The sequence below is a fragment of the Pseudorca crassidens genome, chromosome 2 (genome assembly GCF_039906515.1).
Source record: "Pseudorca crassidens isolate mPseCra1 chromosome 2, mPseCra1.hap1, whole genome shotgun sequence".
NCBI lineage: Eukaryota > Metazoa > Chordata > Mammalia > Artiodactyla > Delphinidae > Pseudorca > Pseudorca crassidens.
Window position 1 is genome coordinate 160,867,454 of NC_090297.1, and position 27,033 is coordinate 160,894,486.

The window sequence follows — 27,033 nt, forward strand, 5'->3', positions numbered from 1 at the left end:
AAAAAAAATTTTAATTTAAATTTTAAAAAAGATTACAAATATGAGGAAAGATAAAAACATTCTTTAAATGTCTAAAGCAAAAAATGTCTAGAACTGCAAATTATAATTAAAATAATTAAAAATTGGCAACAATCCTTAAATCCTACAACGTCTAATGTTAGCAAAGATTTGAAACAACACGAACTCTGATACACAGATGGTTAAGTATAAATGTATACAGTCCCCTTGGAAAATCATTTGACAGTATCTAGTGAAGCTGAGATAAGCATACTCATGGCCCAACAAATCCATTACAAGTTATATACCCTAGAAAAACTCCTGTAGATGTTCAACAGGAGATAAGTTTATAAATGTTCATGGCAATGGAGTGTGTAATTGTTAAAAACAGAAAGCAAATAAACTATGATAAACTCACATAATAGAAAACTATACAGTAGTGAAACTGAATGAGCTACAGCTACATTCATCATCATGGATAAATCTCAGAATACTGGGCCAAAAAAGAAAGTAGAAAAAAAATTAAATAAGGTTAAAAACATAAAAATAAACTAAAATATCAATTGTAATACAGATGCGAAAAACTATAAAGAGAAGCCAGTGAATGATACGTAAGACCTGAGGTAGTGGTTACATCATAGGACAGAGAGGGCGTTAAGATAAAGGAAGTACAGGGAACTTCAAAGGTAGTGGGAACGTTCTATTTCTTAGGCTGATCGATTGCTATACAAGTTTTTGTTTACTATTATTTGTGCCTTATACTTATGTTATAAACATTTTTGCTATGTGTTTAGTAATAAAAATTACTTAACAAAACAAAAAAAGCAACAATATGCATGGGCATCCTGGCCAACGCACAAAGTTATACTAGTACTGCATGCGAGAAACATGCCTTAGAAAAAAGGAAAATAATAACATTCGTCAAGATGATCATGGCAAACATCCATGTGCTTCAAGAATATATTGGATACTGTGGTGAGTAAATGACCAATCTACTCAAGTAGACCTCCATCCTATGGAGCACCAACAGCCTTCCTTGAGCGCCTAGGAGATGTCAAGTCTATCCGTAACAGAGGCTGGGCTTAAGCTAACTAATTTAGTCTTTTGTTTTCCCCTCTATTTCCGTTCATTCAGTTTCAACTCTAATGCTATCTGTAGGTGTAATTTTTGGCATTTGCTATGTTCTTCTAAACCTAGCCTTACCCTCATATGATGCGTAACCTAAAATACCATCTTTCATCTTTTATGATGAAAATCTTAAAATTTCCTAGGCGGACACTACCCCTTTCCACATCTGTTGATGAGGATATGACTTATATTCTGTGTGACACTGTCTCTTCACAGTTCATGTTAGAGCTGAATCTGCTATTTTGACTGTGATGTTTTGGCTAGCAGCTGAACAGATGGAAAGTTTTTCCCCAGTATGAATATTTTCCAACAATTGGAAGGGTGTAAAACTCATTCTCAAAGAAACCCAAACATAACCATGAGGAGTCTAACAAATAATTATAATATCCACTGTTGCAGATAGAAGTCTTCACAGAATCATGATGTGTATTCAGAAATGGTGGTATAAAATGACAGTTAATTAAAAGACCACTTTGGTATCGCTGTTAAATTAATGCTACTAATAGTCATAATAGACCTTGGAATTTGTATGGGTATTACATTCATATTCATCTGGTTCTCATGGTTTTACAAAATAGATATGGAGGTATTATTAGCTTTTTTTTTTCCCTCCGGTACGCGGGCCTCTCACTGTTGTGGCCTCTCCCGTTGCGGAGCACAGGCTCCAGACGCGCAGGCTCAGCGGCCATGGCTCACGGGCCCAGCCACTCCGCAGCATGTGGGATCTTCCCAGACCGGGGCACGAACCAGTGTCCCCTGCATCGGCAGGCACACTCTCAGCCACTGCGCCACCAGAGAAGCCCTGGAGGTATTATTAGCCTGACTTTATATAGACAAGGAATAAAGCATAGGGAGACACCCATGTTATCACAGAAAATGGGCTGACTTCAGAAATTAGACCTGGGATTTGAGCCCATCTGTGCCTCATTAGCTGCATAACTTTGAGTAAGAACTTAATTTCTCAGAGCCTCCATCTCCTTGTTTGTAAAACAGGTGCAATAATAGCTAATTCACAGGATTCCTGTGAGAATTACATAAAATTTAAAGAAGTTCCAAACAAGAGTACCTGTCATTGAGTAGGTTCTTAATAAATATATCCTTCCATTTAATAATGAAGTCCCAGTTGACAAGAAAAAGTCCCAATTTTCACCTTTACTCCCTTCAAAAGAAGTCTGAGGTACCTGAGATTTAGGACAAGACAAAGTTTACACCTAAAACATCAATATAAACTGAAGGTTGCAAGGAACTCTAACCTTTCTATAATCTCACTTCAGTGGCTTCTCACAGACATCCTGAAGGAGTAGACAGAACCTAATAAGTGGGTCATTAAGTAGTTTCCAAGGGACACAATTGCCCTATTAGTAATAATCATGATTCATCTGATACTAAATCATACATGCTGGGCTCCCCTGGTGGCGCAGTGGTCGAGAGTCCGCCTGCTGATGCAGGGGACATAGGTTTGTGCCCCGGTCCAGGAGGATCCCACATGCCACGGAGCGGCTGGGCCCATGAGCCATGGCCTCTGAGCCTGCGCATCCGGAGCCTGTGCTCCACAATGCGAGAGGCCACAACAGTGAGAGGTCCGCGTACAGCAAAAAATAAAAAAAAAAATAAATCATACATGCTCTAATATTGTTATTTGACATTAATATATGCATATCTTTTCTATACAGTTAAATAGTATACTCCATATCACATACAGACAGCCCTTGACATTCATTCATAGACTCCCTGTTTCTGATATTGGGGATTTGTAATTTGTAGAATCCTCCCTGAGCTGCAAGCAAACACCCCTCTGCCCAACTCCTCTGGTTCCCAGCAGGGGATGGCAGGCAGCAAGGGTTCAGAAAAGAGAGTCCCCTGTAGCCAGGGATGAGGAGACAGGTAGGCACAGGGAAGCAAGAGTCTGCAGATGCATATCCACCCACAAATGTCTCACCAGGCAAAGAAGAAAGAAGTGTAGCCAGGGAGTGAGACTGAGGGTGTTCTCAGATCAACTACGCAGCCTGAGTTTCCTGTAAATATCTCAGAAACCTTCCAATATCCAAGATTTTAATTTCTTGTCCCTATATTTTCCTGCTTGAGGGTGACATACCACACTTATTTATTTGCTCATTCTGACATTTTGAAGAAATACTGAAAAGGGAGTCACAGTTATTAGAGCGGATGTCCAGCACCCTCTTGCTTCTCTTATTGACCTAACCCTATGCTGGAGCTACTAAAGGCACTCAAAGATCTCACCTAACCTTGAGGTCACTTTAGCAGGCCTGCCCCCTCTATGTTCCCCTTCTCCTCCGTGCAGCATACCATTTCCTCTTACCTGATAGGCACACTTGATTGGAACTGTGCATTCTGATTGGTCCTTTAGTATATGGAAAACTTCAGTAATTATAATATGCTGGAATTGCTAAATTCTATAATTTCATTAGATGAACTTAATCAAATCATAGCATTCAGTTTGACTTGTTTCCAAAATCACTTTTGATTATAACCTGAAAAGAACTGAAAAATTCTTTTAGTTGTAAAGACCTCTCATTTGTAAGAGGATTTTAATCCTTCTAGAGTGTTTATTCAAGCATCTTTCATTGAATACACAGGGTTTCTTTCTGTGCCCTGCTACTAGAGTACTAGTAGCTAGAGTGAACCAGACCAGCAAGGGCTCTGTCCTCATGCAGCAGAAAGACAATAAACAAATAAATAAGTGGACAACATTTTAGACAATGCTATTGCTCCAAAGAGAATAAAATACAGGAGATTTAATGGGGAGCTCCTTTAGATGGAGTGGTCAAGGAGGCCTTTCTGAGGGGGTGACATCTATACTGAGACCCACAGACTTAAAACCATCCCAACCAGAGAACTAGCAGTTACAAGGGCTACAAAAATAGCTTGGTATGTTAGAAGGACAGACAGAAGGCCAGTGTGGCTGAGGTCAGTGATTTAGGAAGGGTGCGGAGCAGTATGTCAGAGAGGTAAGCTGGGGTTATATATGTTAGTACTGACTGGCATGAGGAATTCAAACTGTATTCTAAGTGTAATGAGGATTAATGAAAGGTTTGGGGAGGAAGGAGCAAGTACAGCCTAATTTAATTTTTAAAAGATCACTCTGGTTGGTGTGTGGAAAGGTTATAAAGGAGCAGGAAAGGAAGAAAGAAGAGCAGTGAAATCTGGAAGAAAACAGATTTTAGTTGTATTCTGAACGAAGTGCTAACAGGATTCACTGATGGATTAGACCGGGGGTGGATAGTGATAGAAAGAATTAATCAAAAGTGATGACTACACTTCTGTCCTGAGCAACTGAATGGAGGGTAGTATTAATTACTGAGGTGAGAAAGAGACAAAGAGAGATAGGCGGGAGAGGAGGTGGGGGAATAAAGAGTTCTGCTCTGGTTCTGAGATGCCTTTCAGATATCCCAGTGGAGCTTTCCAGTAGGAAGCTGGATACACAAATCCAAAGTTCAGTGTAGAGGTCAGGGCTGGAGATACAAATTTTGGAGTATATTCACTAAAAGAGGGCATTTAAAGCCATGAAACTAAATGAGAACCCTTAAAGGAGACAGTTTAGTTAGAAAGAAAGGGAGAAGACTGCCCAGAACCGAGCCTTTGGAAATTCCAATATTTAAAGGTTGATAACAGCATAAAAACCATCAAAAGTTGTTGAAAAGAAATGGCTATCCAGTGACAGAAAATGAGGAGAGCGTGGGATGCTGGAAGCCAAGATGTGAGTCTATTAAAGAAAAGGGAGTGGTCAGTTATGTGGAAGGCTGCTGAAAAGTCAGGAGGGCAGAGATAAGACACTAGATTTGGCAAGGTTAAATAAAGCCTTTGGTAACCTTATTAGTAGAGTTTCAATGAAGTATGAGGAATGAAAGTCCCCTTAGAATGAGCTGATAAGAGCATGGAAGGTGAGGAAAATGGGCTGGGGGTCGGGGGGAGCCTGACTACATTCAGACCTTTTAAAAAGTTTCACTACATTGGCCCAAACATTCATATTCCCTTTGAGTAAGTTGTTGAGTTATCTGAATTTATTCACCCAAACTTTATCCAAAAGAGTTACCTAAAAACAAAAGGTTCTAGGGCTCCACGTATCTACACTTCATGCTTTTGACAAAGGAAGGCAGAGAAAGAAGAGAGGCAAGTGATCTGAAAGCCAGGAAAGAATCAGAAATGATAAAATAAAGGCATTTGTGTCTCTTTGCAAAAGCAAGATCTGTTGCAGCAAAACATATCTTTCTTTGGGATGGGAAGGCTGCTCTCATCTTCATATACACAGTTCTTTGCTACCTTATTAAGAGCAATAGGGATTAATGTGATGTTTAAGAATGGGGACACTCTCCACTGAAAACATTGGCCAAAAATAGGGCCAAAGCAGAGAATTCCAACCTGACACAATAAAATTTTAGTCCCCTTTCAAAAATTAAATAGTTTGAATTATTTATTTTTGCTTGGGATATGTTTCCTCACTGTGTCTAAAGCCACCCAGGTATAAAGATGTGCCTGGAGAACCAAAAGAACCAGTAGCAGGTCCTAGAAAAGAGGGGCCAATGCAGACCACCCTGTAAATTGTAACCATATCAGGAAAAAAAGTTTCCCTGTGCTTAGAAACATAGCAGTAACTGCAAAGAATGTTAAGTCAGAAGAAGTGTGTATATGTGAATGTGCACATGCACTCAAAATAGGTAACAACAAAAGTCATTGTAAGAAATGGAACATATTTAAAATCCCCTTCCTCGGATTCCCATTCAAATCAACCTGCTGAAGTCTAATTGTAAAAAACCTCTTACTGAATAAATGATGTAGACCCACAACTCATATACCTCTTTTATTCAACCTCTCTATCCATATTTTTCTTCCAAATCTAATCAGGAGTTCTGAGGATGGATTAGGATCAACTACAGTCTTCATTGTTATAAACATGTGCAAATTAGCAGCATTTTGTAAGTATTAAAAGATTGCAAGGATAGACGTACCTCATAGGACACACAAAAAAAGTTTTAAGATTCTCTTCTACCTGGAAATGGGAAAAATCGCTAAAGAAAGTTTGAATCTGATTTTCTACCATTTCCAATAATGAAAGCCAATCTATGTCCCAGTCACCTTTCACAAGATAAGTCTCCATAACATAACATATATAGTTATGTTAAAGTCTCCATAACATATTTATTTGCTCTTTTTTACACTCTCTGGCCCCCATTTTGTTCTGGGGAGTTTCCCCTTACCTAATAGAAACTTCTATCCATCTGCTCTACTAAATTGAACTGAAAGTGTAGCATTTTGATCTCCATAAACAGTTTGGACTCTGTCCTCACAGAGCAAGTACTAAGGGACTAATAACTATGAAAGCCCTGGTACTTGCCTTTTGTGGATAGTGAACTCCTAAGTGTATTGCAAATACAATTTCATAGCCTTTCCATTAACTTGGAGGAGCATCTTTTCTACTAGGCACACTGCATAAGTTAAGAAAAAAATTTTAATTTACATAAAGAGCAGTTAGTGATGATGCCACGTACTGCAGATTTGTTTAGTCTACATGGGATGTTTGGTATATTTTCGTCAATGACTATTGCAATGATAATGACAAATTGTATAAAAATTACATTAAAAGTATACAAAAATTATATAAAAATCAAACATTCCATAAGTAGTATAGTTTGCTTAGAGTCCATCTTTGAATGCTGATTATACATATCACTAACTGATAAAAGGTTTCCACTCAAGTCATGGAGTGACTGGTAGCACCATCACCATTTGTGCTACCATTTATACCTGCACAGTACAAATCTTTGATGTGTCCAATTTCTTTCAACTATGACTTATTTAGAGTGGAACTGGGAAGCACAGTGATTTCTAGTCCTTCTATAACTTTACTGTTCTGATTTTTTAATCCATATTTGGAAAAAAGAAAAGAAACTCTGTTATAAGATTATCAAACTAAGCTTTGAATAAACTGGAGGCACGCAAATATTCCAAAAAGGCAAATATATATATATATATATATTTTTAATATGAAAAATAACAAAGCAAATAGTATCTAGCAATCATGATCACTGAATTTTAAAGCTCAGGAAGATCTTATAAATCATGTAGGTTCATCTCCCTTGGTTTCAAAATATAGTCTTGGTTTGTTTAGCATCTGATTATTAGGTGAAGTTATTTGTTCTCCCTAATTTTCTTTAATATTAATAATTAACACTTAATAACCACATAGGATAATTATTGACACATTAAATTTTATACCTCAGCAATAATTCTTGGAGAACATTAACCAAGTCCAATTTCCCATATATATATCTCATGGTAAAACGTTAGACCCTGAGGAGAAATGGGGTAATACTTTCATTGGAACACATCACAATACATGATTAGATGCACTTTCCACTTTTTCTACTATTGGAGAACAATGTTTCTATTTTAGGAAATGTTGATTATATATTCTACCCTTTTTTGTTTCCTTACCATCTAATGTATGCAAGAGCCCTCAGAAGGACTAAATAAAGCAACTCCATCCTAAGATGGAAAACTGGGCTGGAGAACTGTGTTCCTTTGGCACTTTATTAACATTTTGAACTTAAGCAGATGACCTCTCCGCCCCATTTAGCTTTATACATAAAATGAAAATAATACTAGTTTATACATAATCATTCAAGTAACTTTCCAAGGTCCCACCTACCTCCAAAAATCTACGACAAAAGTATTTATAATCTAGATTTAACAACACATGCTGCTATTTACACTTACATAAAAATATTTCCCTTATTTCAAAGTTTACTTCAGAAGACCCTAAAGCAGGGAAATTCAATTGGCTTCCATGTTTAACAAGATCGAAATAGTTTCTCTTATAGGACTCTTAAGTTTATATCTTTTTTTTTTTTTGCGGTACATGGGCCTCTCACTGTTGTGGCCTCTCCCGTTGCGGAGCACAGGCCCTGCACGCACAGGCTCAGCGGCCATGGCTCATGGGCCCAGCCTCTCCGCGGCATGCGGGATCTTCCCGGACCGGAGCACGAACCCGTGTCCCCTGCATCGGCAGGCGGACTCTTAACCACTGTGCCACCAGGGAAGCCCAAGTCTATATCATTTTTAAAGGAAGGCAAAGTTCATAGAATATTGAACTGGGTGGTACTGTTTCTATCCTAACTTCGAATATTTTGAGGCAGAAGAAAATCAAATATGTTGTTCTGAGTCCCACACATCCTTTCTTGCATTTTCAGTACTAGCTGGTGATTCTCGACCTGCCCTCATTCCCATCTCAGGGCCTCCCTGTATTTCTGGCTGAATGGCAGTAAAAAATCCCAAGTGCTCATAAGTCTTAATATCTAGATCACATCTTTTACAGCAGCTGAAGTGGCAATTTAGGTTTCAATGGTTAAGAAGTTCAAAAACCTCTATTCTACTGATATTCCTTTATATATGAGTTTCTCAGAGAGAGAAAAACAAGATGTGCGTTGTCTGACAGCAGTCACTTATCTGATTTTATGAAAACAGTTAAAACTCTACCATCCAGATACAATATTTCTTCAAAAAGAAGTAAGGCCTCTTTTTAACTACGGATATTATTTCAGATTGCTCCATTGCTTTTAGAAGTTCCTGTTATCCTTGGAAATATCCATAATAAAACCAAAATTGAATGAATGAATGAAGTGGGATTTTTGAGCCAGATTTAAAATTTTCAGATAAATTTAGAAACTATATTAACATCATTTAGATTAAGAAGAACAATTTTGTGGCCTGAAATAATTTCCACAAGTAAAGCACCAATATTCTTTTTTATATTCATTAATAATGACAATTATTCTAAGTCTGCAATTAGTAGTTCATAAATTTAAAAGTCATTATAGGAATAATGTTAGAACATCTCCTAAGAAATTATCTTTGCTTATATCCCAAAATTCTACACTATCTTTTTACTGAGAAACTCTACATCTGGTTTTTGTTCATATTATCATCCTGCTAAAATTCTTTTAAATCAATTTCTCTCACTAATTAAAAATAAAAGGGATAAGTGTCAATTTAAATGAAATAACTAGCAATAACCTGCTGAGTAATTAGCTTACGTTAATAATAGGTGTTACATTGCTTCAGTCTATCTGCCCCAGAACAAAATAATACCAATAATGTATTTAATCCTAAAAATTTTTTTAATGTTAAATCTATAGAAAAATGATTAAAATTGCCCCTTATCCATTTCATAGAGATGTTGCAAAGTTACATAACACACCTTTCAATTATTGTGAGCTTCTGAGAAATTTACATAATATTGAAACTATCTCAATGTCTATGAACACCTACAACAAACATATATATTTTTAGTCCCAAAAATCTGGGTCTGGGTTTTTCCAGGTGTTCAAACAGATGAACCCCCCCAAAATGAGGCATTCACATCAAAGTCACTGTCTAGACACATAAAATAATTGCAATATCATAGAATTTAAACACTAATTTGAGAAATTTCTTATGATTTTTAAGTTTGAAAATGCACCAAGCCTATAAGAACCATTGCTTTTCCTACATGGTGTTTTCCAAATATCCATGCCACTCTGTATATAATGTTTTGCATTTTTCCAATTGCTCCCAATGATCAATTCATTAATTCTCACACTATTATGATCTGTGGGTTAGTAATATCAATTCTTTTTTAACAAGTAGGAAAACCAAGCTTGAAAGAGAAAGAAAGGGTCATTTATTTCTAATTCGTACCCCCCGAGAAAGATTTAAAGTGCTTTGCATAAACACAATTAATACAACAGGTTGACAATTTTTTTAAAGGTACACAAAGAAATCATAACCTGGAGGGAGGTCCAGATCAACATGGTGAGTAAGAAGATCCTGAGCTCACCTCTTCCCACAGACATGCCAAAGCTACAACTGTATATGGGACAACTGTCTCTGAGAACAACCTGAAGACTAGCAGAAGATTCTCTACTACTAAGGATATAAAGAAAAGGCCACATTGAGACAGATGGGAGGAGTCTCCCGCCTACAATATGAGAGTCTAGTCAGAACCCCCAACCCTGGTGTGGCAACCCAAAAGCAGGAGGGATACCACAACCACAGAGGTCCCCCCTAGGAAGTGTGGGGTCTAAGCCTCAGACTGGTCTCTTTGACATCAGTCTTGGCTATATTTTTTGGATCTGTCTCCTCAAGCAAGGGCAACAAAAGCAAAAATAAACAAATGGAACTACATCAAACTAAAAAGCTTTTGCTGAGGGAAGGAAATCATCAACAAAAAGAAAAGGCAACCTATTGAATTAGAAAAGATATTTTAAAATCATATATGCAATAAGGGGTTAATATCAAAAAATATAAAGAATGCTTACAACTCATATCAAAAAAACCATCTAATTTAAAAATGGGCAGAGAACCTGAATAGACATTTTTCCAAGGAAGACATACAGATGGCCAACATAAACATGAAAAGATATTCAACACCACAAATCATTAGGGAAATGCAAATCAAAATTTATTACCTCACACCTGTCAGAATGGCTATTCCCCCCCAAAAAAGCAGAAATAACAAGTGATGGAAAGGATGTGGAAAAATAGGGGACCCTTCTGCACTGTTGGTGGGAACGTAAATTGGTGCAGCCACTATAGAAAACAATATGGAAGTTTTTAAAAATTAAAAATGGAACTACCATATGATCCAGTCATTCCACTTCCAGGTATTTATCCAAAGAAACCAAAACACTAATTTGGAAAGATATCTGCACCCTTATGTTCACTGCAGCATCATTCACAATAGTGAAGATATGGAAGCAACTTAAGTGTCCACTGATAGATGAATGGATAAAAATTATGCAAATTATATATATATTTTTTTATGGAATATTACTCAGCCATATAAAAGAATGAAATCTTGCCATTTGAGACAACATGATGCACCTAGAGGACATTATGCTAAGGGAAGTAAGTCAGACAGAGAAAGAAATATTGTATGATTTCACTTCTATGTGGAACCTAAAAAACAAAACACAAGAACAAACAAAATGAAACAGAAACACAGACTCATAGAAAGAACAACTGGTGGTTGTCAGAAGATAGGCAAGTAAGGAGTTGGCTGAAATAGCTTGAAGGAATTATGAGGCATAGCTTCCAGTTATAAAATAAATAAGTCATGGGGATATAATGCCCAGCACAGGGAATACAGTCAATAATACTGTAATAACTTTGCACGGTCACAGATGGTTACTAGACTCATTGTGGTGATCAATTTGTAATGTATATAAATGTTGAATTACTACACGGTACACCTGAAACTAATATAATATTGCATGTCAACTATATCAACTTAAAAAAAGAAAGAGAAAAAAAAAAGAAATCATAAGCTAAAGAAAATGAGAGAAGGAACAGCAAAGCAGGAGTTAGGCTGGAATACAAAACACATGCAAGGCAGGTTCAAGTTTGGAAAGATACAATAATAGGTCCAAGATACCACAGAGAAGTTTTAGAGCAGAGCTGGGGATAGCTTCATTGTTTATGATTCTCAGGTTACTATTACGTCCCCAGGCGGAGTCAGCTGCAAAATATATCCTCACTCTTATACCGTTTGGCTTATTTTTATCATTAAACAACAGTATCATGATCCTTGTACCTTTCTTGATTAAGAAGAAATTCTTCTAGAGCAGCATTATCCTAGATAACTTTCTGCAATAATAGAAATGTTCTATGCCTGCACCATTAAATATGGTAGCCAGTAGCCACATGTGGCTGTTTAACACTTGAAATATGGGTAGTGCAACTGAAAAACCTGATTTTAAATCTGATTTTATTTTAATTAATTTAAACTTAAGTAGCCAAATGTAGCTAGTGGCTGTTGTATTTGACAGTTTAGTTCTAACGCATATATGCATGTGTATAAATTTCTTTGTCCTGGTAGTATCTTTCTCAGTTACATAGCTTCCTAATTCAGAAGTATTTTTCATATGAGGTATATTTTCACCTAAATACTTTAATTACTTTTCTAACTAATGCATTTTATTCAAGAGAGTTTTTCAGATTATGAACTCAGTATTCTCTTGCCTCATGAGTTCCCTGGGTTAGTGCTAAGCATGATTTTGAAGCACTCAGATTCTGGTCCTCATTCATTCCTGAAAGCAGTCTTTCATTCTCTTAAACTATCAATCATTCATACCCTTCTCTCACTCCAGCTGACATTCCACTTTCAAAGAGGTGTGCTTTCTCTCCTGTTTCTTGCTTTTCTGATATGGCTTGTGGACACTTGCAGAGTGTAATAAAGATGCTGTCCAGAAAGCAGCTTCTGTGGTCACTGGGCAGTTGACAGCAGCAGCAATACATGGACTTATTTTAAAAAGCAAATACATATCCCTACTACAGGGAACAATATAGATACAAAATGCAGCTGTAGTATTTTTACAGTGTTCAGACAAGCATCAACGTAATAATTCTAAACTCCACATTAAAAACTGATTTTGGGGAGTTTTACTAAAATGCACATCCACACACATTGATATACAGAAAAAAGAAAGCACGCTTTAAATGGCAAGGGAAAAAATCAAAATAAAATCTTAACATATTTCATAAATATCCTGGAGACAATATCCCCGACATTTCAAAACTGCCTTAGTCATCTAGGGCACCAGTTTTTCATCAGATACAGCACTTGACACATAAAGGCATGGCATGAATGACAATTACTGTTTTGGGTACAAATCTGTACAGATCACACACAGGATCCAATACCAGTCAACTTCCCATAGCAAATCAATTTTTTCAAAATAAAGGGTACACTCAATGTTTATTTTCTGTTAAGGATGGGAAATTAAATGAAAGGGGAACAAGTGACATTAAAATCCTTATGCCCTAGTTTAGTTTTGCCATGGGAGCAATGAACAGATTTTATTAAATTTAACCTAATTTTGCTATGGCAACAGTTGTATCATATGAGATCATAGTCCAGGAGAAACACAGTATTTACTGTCTTATTCTAGCACTTTGAGCTTTCATAGTTTGACTTAAAAGCCATAGATTTTAACGCCAATGAGAAAAATATAGGAAGAGAGAGAGAAAGAGACATTTAGGATGATTAGAAAATTTACAATAAATGTAATTCATGCATCTTCCTTTGGAAGCCCTTTTGTGACACGAAACTTAGTGGTTAGGGGGTTAATGAATGAAATGGATCACTGGATTAAAAATAAAAATCACTATTAAAAAAAAATGCGACACCAAGAGAATTAGACACTACATAATACTGTAACCACTGAGAATTCTCAACAGTAAAATAAAGCCTTGTAGTCCCAGCATTTTCATTAGTTTTCCAGTAGCGCTGGATGCGGGGTGAATTACAATGAGGTAGAAAGCAATGGCTGCTGCCTTTAAAGAACAGGCACTGTACAGAGGGAAAGCACTCCTTCAAGACACGCTGCGATGGTTATTGGCCTCTCTTGCCATATGTGTCTTACATTTTAACACCTTAAATTATCTCATGTGAGGGAATATTGCATTTATCCTGCAAGATGATAAATGCTAAATAGCTAACATAGTGAACCATGCTGCAATGTACATTTTAACTTAAGACTATAGAATTCTATATACCAGTTAAAACTTGTGCACAATTTGGAATTAGAATTATGTTTAAATTATGTGTCTACTTAAGCTGATGCAAAAGTAACGTAAAGAGTGATTGAAACCAATACAAAGGAAAAAAAATCAGGTTATATTACCTACGAGACCATTTCAGTTCAAAAGGAGAAAGGTGGGGGTGCAGAGATGCACTGACTACTGAAAAGTGAAACGTGACACTAAATCAGATTTTACAGAACAGATTTATATTTTACCCTGCATAGGTTTCTAGTCTCCCACTCCTACAAATAGGACTACTTTTGAACTACTAACTTGGAAAAAAATTAAAGGTCAACTATCTCATTACCAGATCTGCTCTTAAGTGTTAAGGCTCAGACAGGAAGATCACAGAAGAAAAAAACAAGAGTTAACACTTTCATACACTGTAATTAGAAAGTGTGGATCCCATAACAACACTCCCAGTTTGTGAGTCATCCACAAACCCAGTTTGTGGATGACTCACAAACTGGAGAACAATTATACCACAGAAGTCCACCCACTGGACTGAAGGTTCTGAGCCCCATATCAGGCTTCCGAAATTGGAGGTCCAGCAATGGGAGGAGGAATTCCCAAAGAATCAGACTTTGAAGGCTAGCAGGATTTGATTGCAGGACTTCGATACGACTGGGGGAAACAGAGACTCCACTCTTGGAGGGCACACACAAAGTAGTGTGCACATCAGGACCCAGGAGGAAAGAGCAGTGGCCCCTGGAAACTGAATAGGAAACTGAACCAGAACAATCTGCTAGTGCTGGAGAGTCTCCTGCAGAGACAAGGGGTGGCTGTGGCTCACTGCAGGGACAAGGACACTGGCAGCAGAAGTTCTGGGAAGTACTCCTTGGAATGAGCCCTCCCAGAGTCTGCCATTAGCACCACCAAAGAGCCTGTAGCCTCCAGTACTGGGTCACCTAAGGCCAAACAACCTACAGGGAAGGACCTCAGTCCCACCTATCAGCAGACAAGTGGCTTAAAGTTTTACTGAGCTCTACCTACCAGAGCAACATGCAGGTCTACCCACCACCAGTCCCTCCCATAAGGAAGCTTGCATGAGTCTCTTAGACAGCCTCATCCACCAGAGGGCTGACAGCAGAAGCAAGAAAACTACAATCTTGCAGCCTGTGGAACGAAAACCACATTCACAGAAAGACAGACAAATTGAAAAGGCAGAGGACTATGTACCAGATGAAGGAACAAGATAAAACCCCAGAAAAACAACTAAATGAAGTGGAGACGGGCAACCTTCCAGAAAAAGAATTCAGAATAATGATAGTGAAGATGATCCAGGACCTCGGAAAAAGAATGGAGGCAAAGATTGAGAAGATACAAGAAATGTTTAACACAGACCTAAAAGAAGTAAAGAACAAACAAACAGAGATGAGCAATACAATAACTGAAATGAAAAATACACTAGAAGGAATCAATAGCAGAATAACTGAGGCAGAAGAACGGTTAATGACCTAGAAGACAGAATGGTAGAAATCACCGCTGTGGAACAGAATAAAGAAAAAAGAATGAAAAGAAATGAGGACAACCTAAGAGACCTCTGGGACAACATTAAATGCACCAAAATTCGCATTATGGGGATCCCAGAAGGAGAAGAGAAAGACAAAGGACCCGAGAAAATATTTGAAGAGATTATAGTCGACAACTTCCCTAACATGGGAAAGGAAATAGCCACCCAAGTCCAGGAAGTGCAGAGAGTCCCAGGCAGGATAAACCCAAGGAGAAACACGCCGAGACACATAGTAATCAAATTCACAAAAATTAAAGACAAAGAAAAATTATTAAAGGCAACAAGGGAAAAACGACAAATAACATACAAGGAACTCCCATAAGGTTAACAGCTGATTTCTCAGCAGAAACTCTACAAGCCAGAAGGGAGTGTCATGATATATTTAAAATGATGAAAGGGAAGAACCTACAACCAAGATTACTCTACCTGGCAAGGGTCTCATTCAGATTTGATGGAGATATCAAAAGCTTTACAGACAAGCAAAAGCTAACCCAATTCAGTGCCACCAAACTAACTCTACAACAAATGCTAAAGGAACTTCTCTAAGTGGGAAACAAAAGAGAAGAAAAGGACCTACAAAAACATACCCCCCAAAATTAAGAAACTGGTAATAGGAACATACATATCGATAACTACCTTAAATGTGAATGGATTAAATGATCCAACCAAAAGACACAGGCTCACTGAATGGATACAAAAACAAGACCCATATATATGCTGTCTATAAGAGACGCACTTCAGACCTAGGGACACATACAGACTGAAAGTGAGGGGATGGAAAAAGATATTCCATGCAAATGGAAGTCAGAAGAAAGGTGGAGCAGCAATACTCATATCAGATAAAATAGACTTTAAAATAAAGAATGTTACAAGAGACAAGGAAGGACACTACATAATGCTCAGGGGATCGATCCAAGAAGAAGATATAATAATTATATATATACACACCCAACATAGGAGCACCTCAGTATATAAGGCAAATGCTAAGAGCTATAAAAGAGGAAATCAACAGTTAACACAATAATAGTGGGGGAATTTAACACCTCACTTACACCAATGGACAGATTATCCAGACAGAAAATGAATAAGGAAACACAAGCTTTAAATGACACGATAGACCAGATACACTTGATTGATATTTATAGGACATTCTATCCAAAAACAGCAGATTACACTTTCTTCTCAAGTGCACGGAGAACATTTTCCAGGATAGATCACATCTTGGGTCACAAATCAAACCTCAGTAAATTTAAGAAAACTGAAATCATATCAAGCATCTTTTCTGACCACAATGCTATGAGATTAGAAATAAATTACAGGGGAAAAAATATAAAAAACACAAACACATGGAGGCTAAACAATACATTACTAAATAACCAAGAGATCACTGAAGAAATCAAAGAGGAAAGCAAAAAATACCTACAGACAAATGACAACGAAAACACAACAATCCAAAACCTGTGGTATGCAGCAAAAGCAGTTCTAAGAGGGGAATTTATAGCAATGCAATCTTACCTCAAGAAACAAGAAAATTCTTAAATCTATAACCTAACATTACACCTAAAGAAACTAGAGAAAGAAGAATAAACAAAACCCAAAGTTAGTAGAAGGAAAGAAATCATAAAGATCAGAGCAGAAATAAATGAAATAGAAACAAAGAAAACAAAAGCAAAGATCAATAATACTAAAAGCTGGTTCTCTGAGAAGATAAACAAAATTGATAAACCATTAGCCAGGCTCATTAAGAAAAAGAGGGAGAGTACTCAATAAATCAGAAATGAAAAGGGAGAAGTTACAATGGACATCGCAGAAATACAAAGCATCATAAAAGACTACTACAAGCAACTCTATGTCAATAAAATGGACAACCTGGAAGAAATGGAGAAATGCTTAGAAAGGTATAACCTTCCAAGACTGAACCAGGAAGAAACAGAAAATATGGACAGATCAATCAGAAGTAATGAAATTGAAACTGTGATTTAAAAGATTCCAACAAACAAAAGTCCAGGACCATATGGTTTCAGAGGTGAATTCTATCAAACATTTAGAGAAGAGCTATCACCCGTCCTTCTCAAACTCTTCCAAAAAATAACAGAAGAAGGAACACTCCCAACTCCTTCTAACGAGGCCACCATCACCCTGACAACGAAACCAGACAAAGATACTACAAAAAGAAAATTATAGACCAATATCACTGATTAATATAGATTCAAAAATCCTGAACAAAATACTAGCAAAGAGAATCCAACAACACATTAAAAGGATCATACACAATGATCAAGTGGGATTTATCCCAGGGATGCAAGGATTTTTCAATATATGCAAATCATTCAGTGTGATACACCATATTAGCAAATTGAAGAATAAAAGCTATATGATCATCTCCATAGATGCAGAAAAAGCTTTTGACAAAATTCAACATCCATTTATGACAAAAACTCTCCAGAAAGTGGGCACAGAGGGAACCTACCTCAACATAATAAAGGCCATATACAGCAAACTCACAGCCAACATTGTTCTCAATGGTGAAAAACTGAAAGCATTTCCTCTAAGATCAGGAACAAGACAAGGATGTCCACACTCACCACCATTATTCAACATAGTTTTGGAAGTCACAGCCATGGCAATCAGAGAAGAAAAAGAAATAAAAGGAATACAAATTGGAAAAGAAGAAGTAAAACTGTCACTCTTTGCAGATGACATGATACTATGCATGGAAAATCCTAAAGATGCCACTAGAAAACTACTAGAGCTAATCAATGAATTTGGTAAAGTTGCAGGATACAAAATTAATGCACAGAAATCTCTTGCATTCCTATACACTAACAATGAAAGGTCAGAAAGAGAAATCAAGGAAACAATCCGATTCACCATTGCAACAAAAGAATAAAATACCTAGGAATAGACCTACATAAGGAAGTAAAAGACCTGTACTCGGGAAATTATAAGACACTGTTGAAAGAAATTAAAGATGACACAAACGGATGGAGAGATATACCATGTTCTTGGATTCAAAGAATCAATATTGTGCAAATGACTATATTACCCAAAGCAATCTACAGATTCAGTGCAATCCCTATCAAACTACCAATGGCATTTTTTACAGAACTAGAACAAAAAATCTTAAAATTTGTATGGAGACACAAAAGACCCCGAATAGCCAAAGCAATCTTGAGGGAAACAAACGGAGCTGAATGAATCAGACTTCTTGACTTCAGACTATACTACAAAGCTACAGTCATCAAGACAATATGGGACTGGCACAAAAACAGAAATATAGATCAATGGAACAGGATAGATAGCCCAGAGAGAAACCCACGCACCTATGGTCAACTAATCTATGACAAAGGAGGCAAGGATATACAATGGAGAAAAGACAGTCTCTTCAATAAGTGGTGCTGGGAAAACTGGACAACTACATGTAAAAGAATGAAATTAGATCACTCCCTAACACCATACACAAAAATAAACTCAAAATGGATGAAAGACCTAAATGCAAGACCAGACACTATAAAACTCTTAGAGGAAAACATAGGAAGAACACTCTTTGACATAAATCACAGCAAGATCTTTTTTGATCCACCTCCTAGAGTAATGGAAATAAAAACAAAAATAAACAGTTGGGACCTAACGAAATTTAAAAGCTTTTGCACAGGAAAAGAAACTACAAACAAGACGAAAAGACAACCCTCAGAACGGGAGAAAGTATTTGCAAATGAATCAATGGACAAAGGATTAATCTCCAAAATATATAAACAGCCCATGCAGCTGAATATTAAAAAAACAAACAACCCAATCGAAAAATGGGCAGAAGTCCTAAACAGACATTTCACCAAAGAAGACATACAGATGGCCAACAAACACATGAAAAGATGCTCAACATCACTAACTATTAGAGAAATGCAAATCAAAACTACAATGAGGTATCACTTCACATTGGTTAGAATAGGCATCAACAGAAAATCTACAAACAACAAATGCTGAAGAGGGTGTGGAGAAAAGGGAACCCTCTTGCACTGTTGGTGGGAATGTAAATTGATACAGCCACTATGGAGAACAGTATGGAGGTTCCTTAAAAAGTAAAAATAGAATTACCATATGACCCAGCAATCCCACTACTAGGCATATACCCAGAGGAAACCATAATTCAAAAAGAAAACATGCACCCCAATGTTCATTGCAGCACTATTTACAATAGCCAGGTCATGGAAGCAACCTAAATGCCCATCAACAGACAAATGGATAAAGAAGATGTGGTACATATTTGCAATGGAATATTACTCAGCCATAAAAAGCAACAAGACTAGGTCATTTGTAGAGACATGGGTGGACCTAGGGTCTGTCATACAGACTGAACTAAGTCAGAAAGAGAAAAATAAATATCATATATTAACGCATATATGTGGAATCTAGAAAAACAGTATAGATGAACCGGTTTGCAAGGCAGAAACAGAGACACAGATGTAGAGAACAAACATATGGACACCAAGGTGGGAAAGCAAGGGGGGGGTGTGAATTGGGAGATTGGGATTGACATATATACACTAATATGTATAAAATAGATAACTAATAAGAAACTGCTGTATTAAAAAATGAAATAAGATAAACTGCTACAAAAAAATTTTTTTAGGAAAAAAAAATGAAAGTGTCATAAGCCCTACACTAGTTTCTATCCTAATCATCCTATATTTAACACCTTCCAGTTCACTGAAATTGAAGAATCATTATCAATTTCTGCTGGAATATGAATAACACATTGTCTTCAAGCCAGATTACAATGCCCTACCTATATACTTACTAATGTGTTATTCAACTGAGGAAGATGCAGAATTATAAAATATAATCCCTGCTCTCAAATTACTTATAGTCTTCTTAGGGATACATAACCATACATGGCTATGCAGGTAAATTAAATACAATTGTGGTCCTCAGATGGGCAACAGCAAGGCTCTGGGGGAAATATACATATAGAGGGAGCCATCTCCACTCATCAGTTTCATGGCAGTGCCACATCCTATCAGAGCTCCCCACCAAGGAAGGAAGTGAAATCACTGTTTGGTTGTAGTCAACATCGAAGTTTATCAGAAGAACAAAATATTTGCTGAACTTAAGGTCCTGAGTCTTTGTGTCTTGGGGTTTGTTCTGGTCTTGGTTTCCTATTTAAATTTTGTTTTCCTGTCCTGGATATTTTTAATGTACCATACGTACTTTTACTGTAGGCTTTCTCAAACCCTCTATGGAACAAACTGGAGCACAAATATGATTAAACAACCAAATGAAAAACAAATAAATGAGTACATTTTAAAAATTCTGTTATTACCATCACCAAAAACAAATGAATATCTGGGCAGGAAAACATGGTTAAATTAGTAATTGACTGAGACCTTGGCCTTCTATGTTATCTATGATTACATGGTTGAACTTGCACTTACAGAGTTGGAAAAACTGTAGCTGTAACTTTTCATACAGTATTCAGAGTAAAGTCTGACCATGAAAGAATCACCTTTGCAATACTGAGAAATAAGGTCCTCAGTGGGGATGAGTACCACCACTCAAGGGTGGTGTAGAAATGTCATAAGGCTTACTCAGAACCACAACATTTTTCAAACATTTTCTACTTTAAATCTCAAGTTTTTACCTCTTAGATACAAGTTGCTATTATTTTGTTGAGATGTTTCATTTATAAAATGTTTCACTTCTCTCTCCCTTTGGGGGCTGGGGATTATCCCAAGGGTGTTGAGTGTCTGCTCTTTTCTTAATATAGTAGAAAGTATATACTTTAGCCTGTTCCAAAGTATTTTTGTTCCCAATCTTTATTCTAATTTTTAAGTTTCACTTTATTTGGAGATGAAACCATAAGGAAAAAATAAAAGCTAGTAGCTGTTTAATTCCTTCAGCAACTTTATAGATTGCAGGTTCTTGGTCTGTTTGGCCATAGTAGAATTTATGAAAATCTAAAACATTAACGATGCCTGAAAGGCAGGCTGCCACACAGAGATGAACACATTGCCTGGTCTGATAGCAGAATTATAGAAATTTGAAACCTCAGCATTTTGAAGATCATTAAGCTATCATTTTTGTATGTGTTCAGAATATTTCACGAATAATGTTTAGATGGAGTTCGTATAAACCCAATTCATATTAGAACTGAAATATTTTTTCTTTATAGAAAACGTAACTAGACAGTAAAAACAGATGTTTAAATATTTATAGTAGGCAACAGAAAACACTGTGGAAAAATTCAGTAAAAGCAGTGTTAGTAGTGCTTCCTGTCCCTTTTTATAGTATGGAAAAATATGAAGCACAAAGAATGTGATTATATATGCAGAAGATCAGCTCTTATGGTGTAAATTTTATATCTGCCATTACAGACCAACAAAGCATCTTTCACTGTCAAATTGAGTTAGCTGTGGAGCATATCACGGATGGCTTTAAAGCTATTTTCCATTAATAATAAGGCATTTAAAAATATGAAAATAAATTATTACAGTATATACCACTGGTGCTTTCAGTTTGCTGATTTGCGTGAATTAAATCCTATTTATAGGGTAGCATTATTGAAAGTGAATGGAGGAAAATGATCCAGAAAATCAGGACTTCTTTCACATTCACAAATTGGAAGCCTCATTCTCTCCAATGAAGTGAGTCAGCACTTCAGAATTAAAAATTCTACTCTGCAGCTAGTCTCAAGGTGCATTTTAAATGGGGTCACTCAAGAAAGTGAAAAGTGCAATGCAATTGCATTTAAGTTCCTTGGACTCTTTCAGGTGTGGGAGTTGAGTGATGAGTCGCTGATACGTGAACTGTAGCTAACCCCTTTTATAGCATATTTTTAGAGTCCAATAAAATAAAGGAGGGAAGTGTTTTGTGTTAATGTTTCCTGTGTATAAGAGATGATAATAAAATATTTTTTTACATGGAAACTAATTTAGCAGAGATTCTCTTAATATATATTTTCCTTTTTATCTATTATTATCCTTCTCCTAAACCACTAGGCTAGGCAAAATCTGTAACAGTGGTCGATTGAATCTGCGGTTGCCTGGACATATGTTTTAAATTTGACCCAAATTACGCATACGACCCAAAAGTATGCATGGACAGAGTATAAAGCTTTTATTGACGATAGGCTACATTTCAGGTTGTATTTCACATTAGATTGAGAGGTCAGTTGGCTTTTACCCTTAAAATAATCATCTTTTACCTCCAAATAAGAGGGAAAAAAATATTTTAAAACCTTGAAAATGTTTCTTTCTGACTTAACGCTCAATCTGTTGTGTTCTCTGTCCATGAACTAAGAATTCTTTCTGCACCAACTTTTCAAGGTAGGAATCAAAACAATATTGAAATAGTTAAACTTTTTCCTAAGAATTGCCCCATGATTTAAAAAAGAAAAAATTCAATATATGGACAAACTAATAGAATAAATATAGCCAAAGACTGACTTTGAAAGTAAAGTTCAGAAAAACTCCCCGAATATGTATGAAAAAAGTCTAAGTAATGGATAATTTCGGAAATAAGACTTTGAGGTTAACATCTAGGAAGATCAAGATCTTTTTATTAGGATTTTCAGAAGCAGATAATAGTCAAAACAGAGGGGAGAAAATAATAAATGAAATCATAGAAGAATTCTACACAAAGCCGATAAAAGCTATACCAGTATTCAGACTGAAAAAACTCACTATGTGTTGGGTCAGATTAAAAAAAAAATCTAATAGTCAGATATTACTATTCTCAGTTATAATTCCATGGATTAAAAAATGTGTGTGTGTGCGTGTCTGTGTGTGTATCCCTACATACTTCTAGAGAGAAAACAGTAAGCTGCAAAAGATACAAGAACTACACTAAAATTACATTTCTCACGAGCCACACTGGATTCTAGAAGATAATGGAGCAATATTTTCAAAGTTCTCAGGGAAAAAAAACTTTAGCCAAAAATCTTTTGTCGTCAAAACTATCTATTAATTAAGGCAACAATAAAAAATATTCAAATATGCATGGATATAAGCCATTTAATACTATCCACAATTCCTATATGAAAAATAAATATTTGGAGAGTTACTTAAATGAAATGACAATGAATCTAAGAAAAAAGATAACCTGAGATGTCAGAAACAACAGCAGCAGATTGAATCCACTTGACCTTGATTCTTGGAATATTTTCCTTTAAAGAAGACAGGATTAATGGCATTTCCTCTTCTGTGGGTCTGTTCACCTTGCCACCATACTTAGTTCTATGCTTAATAATATTTATATAATTAGAATATTGTAAATGCTGTCTATTGGTTTTTTAGCCTCCTAAACTCAACTAATGAGAAAGTACAGAGGACTGAGTTCTAGTTATGGAAAAGAATTTAATAGTTTATGGCAATGTAAAATAATACTATAAGAAAAATCAAGAAATGTAGGAACATATTATTTAAAACTATGATGGTAGGCATCAGAAGAACAAAAATAATACATTTTAGAAGTGTTTGTTTTTTTTTTTCAGAGAGAGTAATGTTGGAGGAACATTTTCATTTTATACTTAAAAAAACTATATGCATATATTACTTTCCTAGTTTTAAGAAAAGCTTAAAATTTAAAGGGCACTTTCATCAATAGGGGATTGTTAGACTATAGTTCTTCTTTATAATGCAGCAGATAAAACAAATGATAATACTAATGTATTGCTGAAATCAATATTTTTAAGGGAATAAAGTTGCCATATGGATGGACGGCATGACATAATCTAGGTTAAAATGCTTTGATGTTTACATATATTCATGTGAAAAGAAGTCTAGGAGGCTACAGAGCTACTCTCACTTCTTCTTCTAGTTCTACAGATATTTAAAGGTTTACAGGGGCTTTTAATAATCACCTTTGCAGTTGTAACACTCAATAAAGACATTCTGAAAAATGAAATTATTTGAAGCCCAGAGAAGGGGAATGACTTGACCCTGACCAGATCAGCCAGGAAGCAAGTGGCAGAATCAAAACTGAAATCCAGTCAGTACTGGGGTTGCCAAGGCTTGGGAAATTTTAGCCCGCCTCCCCAAATTTCCATCAGCCTTCCTAAGCCACCCCTAATAAAAATGTTAACAACAACATCAACAATAACAATGACAAATATATGTGTTAAGTTTTATGTAAAGTGTGAATAAAAGTATCTTCAGGGGAAAAATAAGTCTATATCTCTGCCATCTTGGTGTGGGATCGGGATGATAAGGAAAGGCTTAATAGAGGAGGTGACTGCTGGGTAAAGCCTTGGACAACGGGCATAGTTTGTGACAGACCAAGGTGAGAGCAGAGCTGTGGTCAGAGTTATTCCAGGTACTGTAAGGGCACCAAAAAAGAACTTGTGTGACAAAGGCCGTCTTTTCTGTTACTATTCATGTTTCTTGTGAAATAAAACCGCAGGTACCATAAGATCAAGGATCCCACCACAAGGACAAAGACAAAAGCCAGGTGGTAAAGGGGAAGAGAAGAGAAAGATCATATTAAAAAATTTTTTGGACTAAAGAAGGCCATAGTAATTGAATGTAAACCTTAGCCCTGGCTTTCCTAGCAGCTGGAAAGAAAGTGAAATCATTGTCTGGTAGCAGTCAACATCTCAGTTTATCAGAAGAACAAAATAATGCTGTGTGCTAAATCAAAGACATTAGTAATATGCTGTGGGAAAGTAGGAGAATGCTGTAATTCTGACTAGATGGTCAGGAAAGGCATCACAAAGGAGGTAGACCGTGAACTGCATTGAGAAGATTTTGCCTGGCAGAGGGGACAAGTAGAAAGAACATCATAAATACAGAGATGAAGATTGGACAGAAGCTGGATTACGGAGCAGTCATGTCATGGGATAACTTAGTTTAACAATCTCCCCTTTTCTAGAAACGTTTACCAAACGCTCATTTGTGAGCTATATGGCCCTGCTGACTGATGCCTAACCCAAACCAGTCCAAACAGATTCCCATTCTAGGGTACAAAGGTTTGAAACAGAGACACTCAGAGACAGGACACTGCTGGAGTGGTCGCATCTAAGGGAGCATTCCAGAGGATGTGCAGGTCCACGAGTTCTGACTTAGCTACCAAGGAATTTGTTTGATCTCATGAAATAATCCAAGGTTCTATCAACTAATTCCCCTTTGACCTAAGCTAGCCAGAGTTGGTTTCTGTTACACTCAATACCAAGTCTCTTAATTAACATACTATCTTGGGGAAATGGCTGTGGCTGCACAGGAAGGAGAGTGATGTCATGTGGTAGGAACTGCTCGAGGCCTTGAATGCTGGATCAAGGTGAGCCGTTAGTCCAAAGGGCAGAACTTAGGTCTGGTTTATGAGCCAAGTTTTAATGTAATATGGATCCAGGAACATAGGGTCTTTTGGTTCCACTAAGCCTACAGCATGTATCTTGACTGCAAAGAAAAATATCTTGCATCGCTTTTTTTTTTAATATATAGTGAAAACTTTTATATTTAGAATTAGTCAGCTGGACTCAGTTTAGATGATCCCAATTTTGTTGGCAACATCCAAAGCGTCATAGTCAGGAGCCGGTCGAACATATGCCTTCTTCTCTCCATCAGGCCTGATCAGGGTGTTGACCTTAGCCACATCAGTGTCATAGAGCTTTTTCACGGCCTGTTTAATTTGGTGCTTGTTGGCCCTGACATCCACAATGAACACCAGTGTGTTGCTGTCTTCTATTTTCTTCATGGCTGACTCGGTGGTGAGGGGGAACTTGATGATGGCATAGTGGTCAAGCTTGTTTCTCCTAGGGGCGCCCTTCCGAGGATATTTGGGCTGCCTCCTGAGCCGCGGTGTTTTGGGCCGTTGGAAGGTGGGTGACGTCCGGATCTTCTTTTTTGTGTAGCTGTGGACGCCTTTCAACGCTGCTTTCTTGGCCTTCAAAGGCTTTGCTTTGGCTTCGGCTTTGGGAGGGGCAGGGACTTCCTTCTTCGCCTTCGGCGCCATCTTCCTGCATCGCTTTTTAACCAAAATTCAAGTGTGCAGCTCTGGGATGATCCCAGTCATACCATACTGTAGGGTAGATCTGCTCACACTTCCCTTTCCTCTACCCTTTCCTTTTCTCCCCTTCCTTTCCCTTCCCTTCATTGATTGAAACATCTAAGTTTCAGTAAGGTTTCTGATTTAAAGGAACACTATGGTGCATCCTCCTGTATCACAAATAATTACATCCTTAATTTATTTTGTAAGTCAAGGGCATTTGTGAATGAGAATTTTCTCTAGCCAGACGTACATATGGAAATTGATACATACCGAAGTCCTACATCTAATGAACTCATTACTGGGACTGTGCCGTGAAGAAAAGAGAAATAATGGCCATCTCTCCCTCTGATTATGTGTGGTTATCACAAGATCTATAATTTGTAACAAAGGTTTACTCCAGGGAAGTCAGTGGCCATGAGCCTGGCTGACCCCAGTTCACATGGGAACCAACCACTGATATGGCATGTAAAAAAGGACAAGCAATTCAAGAGATGACAAAGCCTGAGAGGTTACCAGAAAATGAAATTGGAGAGTGGGAGGTGACAGCCAAGTTACTATGCTGCCCTTACCAATTTAGTATACAAATGAGAAAAGAGTCAAACATACAGCTTCATCCATGACAAAACTGGGTAATGAGCTTTTCGTCAAATGTAAGGGACCAGACTGAATTAAAGAGCAATCTCTTTCACTATGCAGGCAACAAATGGCTAAATAATTAGGGAATGGGAGGGCTTCTACTTAATAACCTAAGGGATTTAGGGCCTTCACCTTCTTAAGATCATGTCACCACCTGGGCAGAGTATGAATTACACACTAGTACAGCATTCTCATTTGAG

At 37.0% G+C, this 27,033-nt stretch overlaps 1 protein-coding gene and 1 pseudogene across 3 annotated transcripts in view; both read right to left on the reverse strand.

The window, feature by feature from the left end:
- Positions 1 to 27,033, reverse strand: part of SMYD3 (SET and MYND domain containing 3) — a 714,589-nt gene that overhangs the window by 427,126 nt on the left and 260,430 nt on the right. The window lies entirely within an intron of this gene.
- Positions 25,648 to 26,186, reverse strand: LOC137212111 (large ribosomal subunit protein uL23 pseudogene; annotated as a pseudogene).